Source organism: Miscanthus floridulus, chromosome 11 (genome assembly GCF_019320115.1).
Source record: "Miscanthus floridulus cultivar M001 chromosome 11, ASM1932011v1, whole genome shotgun sequence".
Classification (NCBI taxonomy): domain Eukaryota; kingdom Viridiplantae; phylum Streptophyta; class Magnoliopsida; order Poales; family Poaceae; genus Miscanthus; species Miscanthus floridulus.
This window is the reverse complement of record NC_089590.1, coordinates 18,813,208-18,826,709: the sequence shown is the minus strand read 5'-3', so window position 1 is coordinate 18,826,709 and position 13,502 is coordinate 18,813,208.

Here is a 13,502-nt window from a genome sequence, read left to right as displayed (position 1 = left end):
CTTGGGTCATTACAAAACCTCCCCTCCTTAGAAAAAGTTCATCCTCGAGCTTTCCCGAGGAGCTATTAGGAATTGCTCCATAAAGTTTGGGGTTTCCATAACTATATACTTCTTTGTTTCTGGCGACTTTTTCCTCTCTAGGATCCCCAAAATTTTCCTTTCTGACTTTTTGCGGTTAATCTGATTGGTTTGTCGGATAATCTGATGCTATATCTATAACCACTATTGCAACTTAACTGCTGGGCCCATAAACTTGGCGGACACTCCGTCTATCGTAGCGGACTCTCTGTCCAACCATGGGCTATAAAAGGTTGGGCCGCCGAGCAGTTAGGGTTTCCTTTTTCATTTCTTCGCTTCTCATCCACTCTTGCCACCACACGCATTTGGGTTATCTTCTCCATCGCCATCGGTTGATCTTCATGGCTTCCAAGCTTTTGGGATGGGAAGGTAAGCAATATTCTTATTCTCCTTCATTCTCCACTCCATTTTCCTTTCCTAGGGTGATGAGGCTAGGGTTTGCTCAATTTACACCTTAGGTCACATCTGATGAAATCCAACTTGGGGAACACTTAAGACATGCTTAGAAGAGTCTTTGGGTTACTCATGACGGGTCGCAATTGCTCATAGCAAGGAAACTTGGGGTTGCACACTTTTGTGGTTGCTTATCTTGTGCTACATTGAAATATGATAGACTCTCCATCAGCCTTGGTGGAATGTTCTGCCAAAACATCTGGAGGATTAGAAAATCTTAGGCTTCAACCGTTGCTTAGTCGGTTTGACCTTGTTGGATGGTCCGTGGAATTCCGTGGACTCTCCATGACTTGAGTCTGTAGCTTCGATGCATATCTGAGTGCTCTAAGAATTTGATGGACACTCCATGATCCTTGGCGGAGGCTCCACTGTGTATTGCAAGGACTCAAGTCCAGCGTCTATAATTCAATAGACCTTCCATTACTTTTTGGACACTCTGTTGTCTCTCTAGATAGTTGCATGCTTTTAACTTTTACTAATGCTTCTGTTAACCAATAACTGCTCAAACCTTTTGTGTATCACATATAGACAAAATAGCATAGTATTACCCATCCATAGTGCTAATAGACATTTATATTTCTTGATTCCCTTTAGTACTTTGTTATTCCAACTGTGACCTCAATTGTGTTTTCTTGTTGTAGGTCTGGCTCTGGTCTTAGGCTTTTAGGTGGGGGTTCACACAAGAAGAAACCACACACTAAGGAGCAAAGCAGTTGATAGGCTTCTTGGGAGCACGAGGTGCTACCTAAGAAGAGGAAGCCACCGCACTAGAGAAGATCCAAGAGGGCTTCTTTTCCTAGTTCCATTGATGACATCAAGTCAGACCACTTGGAGAGGGAGGAGGAAGAACAACCACTCAAGCATGGCAAGGGTCTTGCAGGGAGGGCTAGTGATGAAGATTGTCCTTTTGATGAAGATGAAGTTGATGACAGCAGCAATGATTATGAGGAGCAAGGAGTCCATCCAATCTCCTTGGAGCGGCATCCTAGGAGGACTACACTTGGGCCAACACCAAGAAGTTCTGAGAGGATTGCAACATGAAACACTTCTAGAGGGAGAATGACACCTTGTCTCACTTCTTCCATACCAAGATTCAGTTCAAACTTTTCTAGGGTGAGTTCATCAAGAGGCTGATGCAGGAGAGCCAATGGATTGATTGTGTCTTTCTAGATTCCTTTCCATGCATCAAGGGCTGGGTCCAAATGTTTCAAGGTATAGGCTTGCAGAAGGTCATGGAGTTCAAGCACATTTGGAATGAATCTTCTATCCATTAGTTCTATGCCACTCTTGAGGTTGACATTGAGGATGAGCCCTTGGCTTGGATGACTAGCAAAAAGAGCTTCGATGCTATGTTCCAAGAGTTTGCTGCTCTCATTAGCCTTGACTATGAGGAGATGAAGACTCAAAAATCTATGAAGGGCCTTCCACAGATGTAGGAACATGAGACCTACATGTTCTATCTCACTAGGAAACATTGGCCTAGGGAAGCAAGGACTTAAAGAGGTATCCATCTCTGATTTTTAGCATGATGAGGCAAACTCTGATGCCTAAGGTGGGAAACTCTGATGTTGTCCACTTTCCTTACTATGAAGTTATCTGGGCCATTCTAAACAGGGAGAAACTGAACTTGATTGAGTGGATGGCTGCCAGATTGATGGACTTCAAGCTTGATAGGTCAGGTGCCTTGGTCTACCAGTCGTACATCATGGCATTGATTCACAGCAAGACCAGCTTCATAGGGGGTTGATGAGACTTTGCACAAGTCTTTTCGGCCATTCTACAACAAGAAGGGTTTCTTGCAGTGAGAGAACTCACCTCCTACCATGGTTCCACCATTGCTGCCTATTGCAGTTACAATTGGAGAGGGTGCTAGCATGTGGATGCCACCAGAGAACTACTTTGTTCCATCTTCGAGCGCCTCCACACTCGGTTAAAGGAAACACTCAGTCTAGTCTATGTTGGATTGGATGTAAGCTTTGCCAAGTAGGAGTGGTACCTTCAGGAGAGCTTTGTTGATCTAGTTATGGCCATAATGAATATCCTAAATGACCAGCTAGGAAGGATAGGTGGCTTAGCTTTGCTCTGATGTTGTAGCACAGGCTCAGGCTTACGGTTAGCTCAAGCAGAACTTCGACTATGTGTACTAGCACTTTTACCACTACTACTTGAGGTCATCCAGTGGCTCTGTGATTGGTATGCTCTCCCACTTATCTTTTCTTATTTAAAGTTTCATTCATTATGCATATACTCAACTTCCTCAAAACAAACCTTGTGTCATGACAATGTACAACCAATTCCACAGCAAGCTCGTCCGATGTTTCCACCTACCTCTAGGGCTTTCACTTCACCGTTGGGTGCTCACTATTTAGGTCAGTTCACGCTTCACTAGTTTGGTATTTCTACAATTAAATCCACCACTAGCATCTAGACTTCCACCAATTGTTTAACTCGATATTCCTTGCAGGTGCGTAGCCAATGGCAATATCTCTAGGGACTTTTTGTCTGCCTCAACACCTGCAGATGCTAATGCTGCCACCTTAGCAGCCTTGTCTATCGTAGAACCGACCAATTTATAAGAGCACAAGTACAATGGCAGTCGCAAGCGGTCGCACTGTTATACTTGAGCCCATATAAACCTGGTAGTCCATCAAGTACCATGATGGGTCTCGATAAATGATCCACATACAACCAAGATCATACATGATTCAACATACATGTCACATGTTACATAAAGTTCATATATACAATTCATTCATTAGAGTATGACATAGAGTTATTACAAACCAAGTTCGATAGATAGTAGCGGAAGCAAATTAAAGTTTGAAACTAGCATTTGTCAACATAGTTCAAATACAGTGCCAACGCATGATCACAATCCACAAAAGCATGTAAGAGGGATTATTAAAGGTGCCTATCCAAGGCTCACTCCTCATCCACGATGGGATAGAAGCAGTTCTTGCAATAGCCATGATAGACTATACCATCTGCAACAATGGGAATAAAACTCTAAGTACGAGAAGGTACTTAGCTAGACTTACCCATCATAAACCAAAAATAAATTGACTCCAAGGATTATGCAAGGCTTTATAAGTGGAGGTAGCATGACAACTTTTTGCATAAAAGCAATTAACTCAGTTATACAATTATGCTTTGGTCATCAAGTAATTATAGCTATTCATCTCTAGATTAGCAACTATCATGTGTCAAACATGTGGTATATCATTTGATAACATGCAATAATAACCATAGTAGGTGTAGTAATTTCCATGTTTATCCAAACCATCACATTTCATAATACAATTACTACGATGTTGGGACTAGCCAAGTTTCTCACTATTCGGGAGAGACGGCGATTCGAATCGGTTTCAACCAGTTGGGAATTTATTCCTAACACAAACCTAGGTAGACCAGACCAACGGTCACCTTTGGTATAACTCAAGTCTACATTTCATGGGTTCGCCCAGCGCCGCACAATCAGGGACAACTAGCTACCAGGATGTTTAGGCCCGGCCTACCCTTGGGCTCATGTTTGGCTCCCCACACATCCTTACTACCATCTAGAGTGTGCACTTTTACAAAGCGGGGCCCAGCTTGAGTCGTGCTACTCGGCTTCATGGTCAGAACAAGTTATCCAACCAGCTAAGTGATAGGCATGCGTTCAATCTTGTTAGAAGCTCCAACAATGGTACGGTTCTTAATCGGCACAGACGGAATCACATGAGTCAACCTACACATAAACTCCACCCAGCCTCCATTTACATTACCCCATGGTTCTTTTCCACGATAGCAAATATAGCCGACCGTGCTTTGGTATCCACTGCAGGTGACAGGAAATCACCCGACTTCTATCTGTCTAAGCATGGCTGAGCATATATTCGATCCTCGACCTACATAGGGTTAAAGGTATATGTAACTGGACAAGGTGGTTCTATGCATCAAGTGTTTCCAACCAACTCTTATAACATATTGCATCAAACATAAAGGACTCAAGTAATATTTTGTAAAACAATGGGAGACTTAGAATGCTCCGGGACTTGCCTTTGAGGAAAGAGGTGGGTCGGCAATCTGGGAACTCAGGGAGCTCTTTGGGAGTCTGCTCCTCTTCTCCTAGAGTTGTGGCTAGAGGAGTCTCCTATTGATCCCCTTCCTCTTCTTTATTGAATTCCAGCAATGTTTTCTCCTCGGTTGATCCAATATGCATGAGCATGGAATAAGATATCGTGAATGCATGTATGATGACACGTATAATATGATAAAACATGATGAATGCATCTTCATAAGTATTTTCAACAGCATGGTATTAAGGTACTAACAAGTGCATCATATTCTACAGAGTAGGTGTATGTCTCTTCTCTATTACTTAAGCAAACACTTCTGCAATTTATTTTCTGAACAACAAAATAGCAGCTACTTATTTGAACCATAACTAGAGTTATACACATCAGAATAATATGGTTGGTGACATTCTGGAAATATTATGAAATTGTCTACAACTTTGTTGTTAACAAGTTTTACAGAAAATACCATTATCAACATGAAATTATCCACTCAACCAAAACTATGCATGCAGCCATCTATTTGAATTATAAAGCAATAATTAATTAGTTGCATACAACCAATTGCTTCTAAGCCTTACTATTAACATCAACAGTTCACATGTACCACAAGCACCATAGAAAACATCATGGTCAAGCACAATTTATTTATTTAAATGCCTTTATTAATTTAATTTGATAATTAGGGGAAATAACAAATATAAACCAAATGTGTACAACAAATTCTCATAACATTACAATAGCTTCCATGTGCTCACAATAGACTACTGTAAAATTTTCATACCATTTGGACATGTATAACATCCCCTACAAAAATGACAAGCTAGCAAGGTTTATTATAGTGAAAATAGTTAACCCTATAGAAAAGTGTCCAACAATAGATTCTATATTTTTCTTAGCTTTCTACTAGTGCCATAATACTGTACAAAAAAATTCATGGTAATATGTTACTTACTTTTATCCCTATAATTTTCCTTAGAAAACACCATTTATTAATAGATAAATAGAAAAACCCTATTTAAATCAAGTTTACTGCAAGTTTAACATTTACCTAGCTAGAGCTTATCAACACAAGACCAGAAAAATTGGAATCACAATTTTATCACATCCCTAGCTCAAGTTACACATTTTACAAAATTGTAAACATTCAAAAAGCACTTATCTAGCTATTTTTTCACCAATAAAAGTACTACAAACTGTACATCTCATATTTTCATAAAATACTACACTTCATGAGGAATCCAACAAAATTTGGTTCACCAAAATTGGACATATACAACTCAACTTATGATTTTCCATAGTTAGCATAAAAATCTATAAAAGAAATAACAAAAACCCTAAATCGCAGTTGCTGATAGAGGGGGCCCACGTGTCACAGAACCGACCAATTTATAAGAGCACAAGTACAAAAACAATCGCCGAAACAATCAAATTCTCGCACTTGAGCCCATATAAACCTGGTAGTCAACTGAAACCACAAAGGATTTCAAACCAACTTGCATACAACCAAGATCACAGTAATTCAACATAACACATCACATGTTACAACATTTCACAAACGGTTTGCGAATAGATTACAACACCTCAGAGTTAGCGTTATTACAAAACAAGTCTTGTAAAGTAGCGGAAGTAAATAGTTTAACTCACACACCCGAGTTCAAATACAAGTACCAGTTTGCTGATCACAACCCACAAAAGCATTCGGATAACATAAACAGAGATCATGCCCGTGATCTAGTCTTCGTCACCCGCTGGGTGGAGACAATACTTATAGAAGCCCTAATAAAGAAGGTCATCTATAACAAGAGGGAATAAACCCTAAGTACCAGAATGCACTCAGCTAGACTTACCCGTCAGAAACCAAAATAAATGACACCAAGGATCATGCATAGCTTAATTTAGTGGATCTGGCTGACACTTTCTTTTTGTGGGAAAGCATAAGTAAAAATGATCAACTCTTAACCTGAACTAGCAGTGACTTTTAGCCATTAACCTATCATCTATATTAGCACATGTATTAAGCAATCATTTGATTAAGATGCAAACATTAATAACCATAGCAGGTATAAATCGTGGCAACCTTATCATCATCATCCATTTAACCATATCGTTAAATTAATTGAATCTACGTTGCCGCTGCTACATCAAGTTCTCACTATTTGGGAGAGACGGTGATTCGAATCGATTCCTATCTAGCTGGAGGGGTATTCCTAACACAAACCCTGCTTCCCCCATCAGGGTCACAAACAAGTAACCTTTGGTACAATTCAGGAGTCGCGAGTCCGATTAGTGCCACAAATTAGAGAACCACTCTGCCATGAGTGCTCGATGACTTAACCTGCCCTTCGGCTTACACCAATGGCTCTCCACACATCCTTACTGCCATCCAGATAGCGACCAACTGCTCACATCCCTGGCCTAAATCAAGCTACTAGGCTTCGTGGTTGGAACGAGTTATCCGGCCAGCTAAATGTTAGGATGCGTTCAACATGACATAAGGACATACAGCGTATCGGTCCTTAAACGACACAGACGGAGTCACTATGTCCAAACCTACATAAGACTCCGCCCGGTCTTAATTCATTATTAACATGGTTCTTTTCCACGATAGCAAATATAGCCAACTATGATCCACCTCATCCTAAAGCTCATAGGTGACAGGAATCACCCGACTTCTACCGCACTAAGCATGGCTAAGCATTTAGTCTGTTCGTGAACTTAATTAGGATTCAAGTGCGATATCTAGACAAGGATAGATATATAATGCAACAATTGGTTCCAACCAATTCCTATACTTAATGCATCATCAACGAATAAAAGATACTCAAGATATTTGTAAAAACATGGGAGACTTAATATGCTCCGGGGCTTGCCTTTCAGGAAAGAGGACGGGTGGTGGTCAGAGCACTTGGGCAACTCCTCCTCGATGGCTGCTTCATCGATTGCCTGAACCTCGGGCTCCTCCTCCTGGCTCGCTCCCTTGAAGTCCAAAAGCGTCGCTCCCTCTGGCACACCTATTGCATGTATGCGCAAGATAAATATAATAGATGCACATGAACGAAGTTAGAAATGCTCGGGGAATGCACATGCTTACTGCAGTCCGCATTTTCCGACTTAAGCTCTATTCAAAACACTTTAACTTACCAAGTTTATACAACCTAATGTACAATTGCTCATCTTTAGTTAAGGACCTAGCAACTGCACCTAAGCATGTTCTCAAGTTAGACAAGCAACTAAACAATCAACAAGAACATCGCAACTAAGCATACACACACACGTTCGTATTTCAGCAAAATATGAACTTATATAGTGGTACAGTAAACTGATCATAACCGGAGATCTACAAATCTAAATGATAGGCAACAAGACAATTTGGAAAGCTTATGAAATTGCCTACAATTCATTTTCAAACCTCAAGGCATGATTCTAACCTTTACCAGGTCCAATTTACAGAACTACAGAATCAAGTCTAAACAAGACAGAGAGCAAGCAAAACTATAATCCAACTTTGAATGACTGTAGCTCCTAAACTACTAGGCCAAATGCCACCAAATTTTGACAGGAGCTTGATACATAATTTATCTACAACTTTTGTATTCACCACTTTCCTAGCAAACCAAAATATCATGGGGAACTTTGTAAAGTCCCGAGAACTGTCCAGAAAGACAACGCAAGGAAATATTTATTAACTTATGTTGTAAACATATAATTGGACAAAACCAACTTTACTCACTTATCACACATATCACAAGAACACCAAAAAATAAAGTGTTCACTCCCAATTCATTTCTTTTAATGCCTTTCTTAATTTATTTAATTAATTAAGAGGAATGACAAACATATATGAAAACTGCACCATTTAATCTACAAAAATTACAGTATGTACTACATGCTCTAAGTAGACTACTGTAAAAAGGTCACATCATTTGAGCAAGTATAACATCCTACACAAAAATGACAAGGCATAAAGGCTTAAAATGACATAATTAGGAAACCCTAGTAAAAAGTGTCAAGCAACAAATTTTATATTTTTCCTAGCATCCTTAAGTTACTAGGACATCCTCCAATAAATTTCATGGCCATTAGATTTATAGATAAATTACTAAAATTCACACAAGGATCATTCAATGATAAAAGGAAAATCTATAACTCAAAAACCATACATGCAATGACTCTCAAATTTTTACCAGAGCTTCCACTCAACAAGAAGAGCTTACCAAAAAATTTCATAATTTTTGGAGCACAGGAACTCAAGATATAATTTAAACAAGTTTGCATTCATTTCAAAACACATTTCAAGTTTCAATTTAATTCTTCCAAAAATTCCACTACAAGTGTTCATGTTATATTTTTCCAAAATACTACACTTCACCATGATCCTAACAAAATTGGAACCACCCAATTTGGATTTACAAAACTGGAGATACAATTTTTACAAAATAGCAATCAAATCTGAGTTATTTGAACTATCCTTTGAATACTCAGTCATTGTCAGGCGGGGTCCACTTGTCAGCTGGCCCGCGCATCAGCGACACGAAAACAGGGGAGGGAACTGCCGTGGTGCTCCGGCAAGCTTTTCCTCGCCGCCGCGGAGGGCTCTGGTGGTCGCATCATCACCGACACCATCTTTGAGCCAAACCGCACCAGCGGAGGTATGGGGCACGGCGGATGGTTCCTCGGAGCATGGACGGTGGCGGCCATGGCGGACAGCGGTGATGCCCGATGGCACGCCCGCCAGTCTCGGCCATGATATAACCCGGCGAAAGGTGCTAGAGCTATATGGAGACCTAATGCAGAGGTGACCTAGGGTAAGAGCAGCTAGGGTAGCGCCGATGAGCCTGGCCACACGCACGGTCACACGGTGGCGCCCAGAGCATCATGGCGGCATTGTGGTTCCGGCTCAATGGCGGTGAATCCTAGGACTATGTCTTTGAGGGAGACACTATGGCTCATATGGGTCCTCATGCACGCACTAGAAGAGGCAGGAAAGGTGCAGAGGCGGCCGGCCACGGTGAGCTCATGCTCGCAGCCATGGCGGGCACAGTGAGGCGCAACGGTGTGTTCCCAAGCGCACGCTCGGTAGTGACTCTAGCTATTCCTACCAGAGCATCTGCAAGTTAGCGTAGTGTCGGACCAGAGGAAGAGACAGTGCATGGTGTGGTGAAGTGCTATGACCACGTGAACCGTATGCACAGCGCACTCCGGTGAAGTCCACGGCGGCGAAAACCAAAATGTGTCCTTACCAAAGGGTCAAAGAGATAGAGCGAGAGGTCTAGGAGATGGAGTGGAGGAAGATGCGGTGATGGCCGAGATGGATCGGCCAATGGTGCAGTGTCGAAGGCGAGCAGCGGTGGCAAAGCTGGCGGCATCGGCAATGGCGAGCAGCGGCTTCGCAAGAGAGGGCGAGCGAGTGGGAGGCAGGGCGCGTGTGGGTGAGTGGAGAGGCAACAGGGCATCCTCCACATCTTGCCGGCTAGCATGCATCATGGTTAGGGCAAGCCGGGCACGTGGCGTCCATGCAGCGTCCACCCTCTGGCCTTGGTCGGCCATGACCGGCCTGATAGAACGGCCATCAAGCCTGATGGAGCTGACTGACAGGCGATCTTCGACGGTGATTATCTCCTAATCGACTCAGCCAAATGCTAATCTAGTTGGACTATGTGATAGAACTAGGTGAGTACTCCAATGAAATCAACATGAGCTTGAGCTAATTCGCCATGGATTTCCATCTACAAGGCTCCAAAGTCCCCTTCTTGAAATTGGAAACCAGCTCCAGCACTTAGAAAATTTCTAAGTGCTGGAACAGCACTGATTTCTGACTTATGGGCCCTATTTGAGCATGTCTTGCACATTTTCATGACTTTGCTCCTAAACAAAGTTTGTTACTTATAAAATTTGCTACAACTTTGATTTAGGTTGCTCAGACATGCAAACAATCTAAGCTATACTTTTTAAACAGTCAAACCAAGGAACTCTAGAGGTCAACACTAGTCAAACCATGACTTGGAAACTTAATTAGGCAAAATGATCAACATGAACATTGTTCCTAATGACATTATAAGTATAACTAAGTTGCTTGAGAGGATAATTAACCACACCACACATTGGTCACACCAAAATCAAGCATCACATGTATTGAAACAAGGAAAAACAAGTGACTTTGTTACTTCTGTTTCAAAACCATGTTTCATGAGTTTGTGGCATTGTACTAGCTAACCATGTTTCACTAAAGTGTGTTGCACATGTTGCACTTGAGGGTTGCACCCTATTCATTTTCTAAAACAAACACACATGGAATATAACAATACGTTGCAATGTTTCAGAAGCATGTTTTAGATAATCTAAGCTCATGAATGGATGAATGATGCTCATGTTTATGAAATGCAAGTGCAAATGTGGAAGCCAAACACCTGGGGTGTTACAGCCTTCCCCTTATAAAAATCTCATCCCGAGATTTGACAAGCGTACCATTGTTGATAGAATTCCTTATAACCGTCCCTCAAATAATCTTCTCTTTCCCACGTTGCATCGCGTTCACTACCCTGATTACTCCACATGACCTTGTAAAACTTGACCACCTGTCTCTGAGTCACTCGCTCCTGAGTGTCCATTACTCGGACCGGTTTTTCTTCAAACATCAAATCAGATTTTAACTCGATATCCCCCAGTGGAACTCTCTCTTCAGGGACACGAAGACATTTCTTCAACTAAGATACAAGAAAGACATTGAAGATAGCACTCATCTCAGGAGGTAATTGGATCTTGTATGCTACCTTACCACTTTGTCCAATGATTTGAAATGGACCGACATGTCTTGGCATAAGCTTTTGCTTCACACCAAAGCGTTGGACACTCTTCATGGGTGAGACTTTTAGATAAACGAAGTCTCCAACTTCGAACTTAATAGGTTTTCTATGGGGATCAGCATAACTCTTTTGCCTAGCTTGAGCTACGGCCATATGGGTTTGGATAGTATGGACTTGTTCTTTAGCTTCTTGAACAAAATCAATTCCATAATATCTCCTTTCACTGGCTTTGACCCAATTCATCGGGGTTCTACACTTCCAGTCGTACAAAGCTTCAAACGGTGCCATCTTGATACTCTCTTGATAACTATTATTGTAAGAGAATTCAGCTAGGGGCAACCACTTTTCCCATGAACCCTTAGTCGAGATGACACATGCTCTCAACATATCTTCTAAGATTTGATTCACTCGCTCAGTTTGCCCATTGGTTTGTAGATGATAGGCAGAGCTTCTTACTAACTTAGTTCCCAATAATCCGTGTAGGTGCTCCTAAAAGCGAGCAGTGAACTATGGTCCTCTATCAGAGACAATAGTGCAAGGTATCCCATGAAGTCAGACTATCTGATTGAAGTACAACTCCGCATAGTCAGTTGGACGAAAATCAATGTGGATAGGAATGAAGTGTGCAGACTTGGTCAGATGGTCTACAATCACCCAAATAGAGTTAAAATTCCTTTGAGTAGTAGGGAGTCCAACAATAAAATCCATACTTATCTCCTCCCATTTCCAACCTAGAATAGAGAGTGGCTGAAGCAATCCAGCCTTCATGTGTATAGCTTTAACTCGACAACAAGTGTCACACCTAGCCACATAAGCGGCTATCTCTATCTTCATCTTGGTCCACCAAAAGCGAGACTTCAAATCATGATACATTTTGCTACTACTAGGTTGAATAGATAATTTTGAGGAATGTGCTTTGGATATGATTTGATTTCTAAGCTCTCTATCCTTCAGAACCACTAACCTATCCTTGAACCATAACACGTCATTCTCATCTACCCAAAAATGCTTGGTTTCTTGCTCTTTTATCTTGCGCTTGATGTGGAACACACCTGGATCTATCTTCTGTAGCTTGATAATTCAACTCTGTAGAGTACAACTGACAGTGATGTTGTGAAGGACTATAGGATGTAGGAGTTTTGACAAATGGAGGTCACTTTCAATCAAAGAGTGTCAATGAGATTTCCTGCTTAAGGCATTCGCAACGACGTTTGCCTTGCTAGGATGATAGTGCACTTGGAGGTTATAATCCTTGATCAACTCGAGCCATCTTCTCTGACACATATTCAACTCAGGTTGAGTGAAGATGTACTTAAGACTTTTATGATCTGTGTAGATGTTGCACACATTGCCAAGCAAATAATGTCTCCAGGCCTTCAAAACATGAACAACTGCAGCGAGTTCTAAGTCATGCGTAGGATAGTTCACGTCATGCTTCCGAAGTTGGCGAGAGGTATAAGCAATGACTCTACCCTCCTGCATAAGAACACCTCCTACACCTATACTTGATGCATCGCAAAACACATCAAAAGGTTTCTCGATATCCGATTGCGCCAGAACCGGAGATGAAGTTAGAAGGGTGCACAGGGTGTGAAAAGCCGCATCACACTCGGAAGTCTAGACAAACCTCATGTCTTTTTGCAGCAACCGAGTCATAGGCTTGGCTATTTTAGAGAAATTTGGGATGAAGTGACGATAATAGCCAGCCAATCCTAGAAAACTCTGAACCTCATGCACCGAGATTGGAGCCTTCTAGTCCAACACTTCTTGCACCTTGGTGGGATCCACCATAATTCCACCATTGGACAACACGTGTCTGAGAAAAGGCACCTCACGAAGCCAGAATTCACACTTGCTGAACTTTGCATAAAGCTTGTGTTCACGCAATCTAGTGAGAACCACTCGCAAATGTTCAACATGATCTTCTTCATTCTCATAATAGACCAAGATATCATCTATAAATACCACCACAAATTTGTCCAACTCAGGCATAAACACCGAATTCATCAAATACATGAAGTGTGCGGGGGTATTGGTCAATCCAAAAGACATAACAAGATACTCATGCAGACCGTATCTTGTAGAGAATGCAGTTTTTGGAACATCCTCA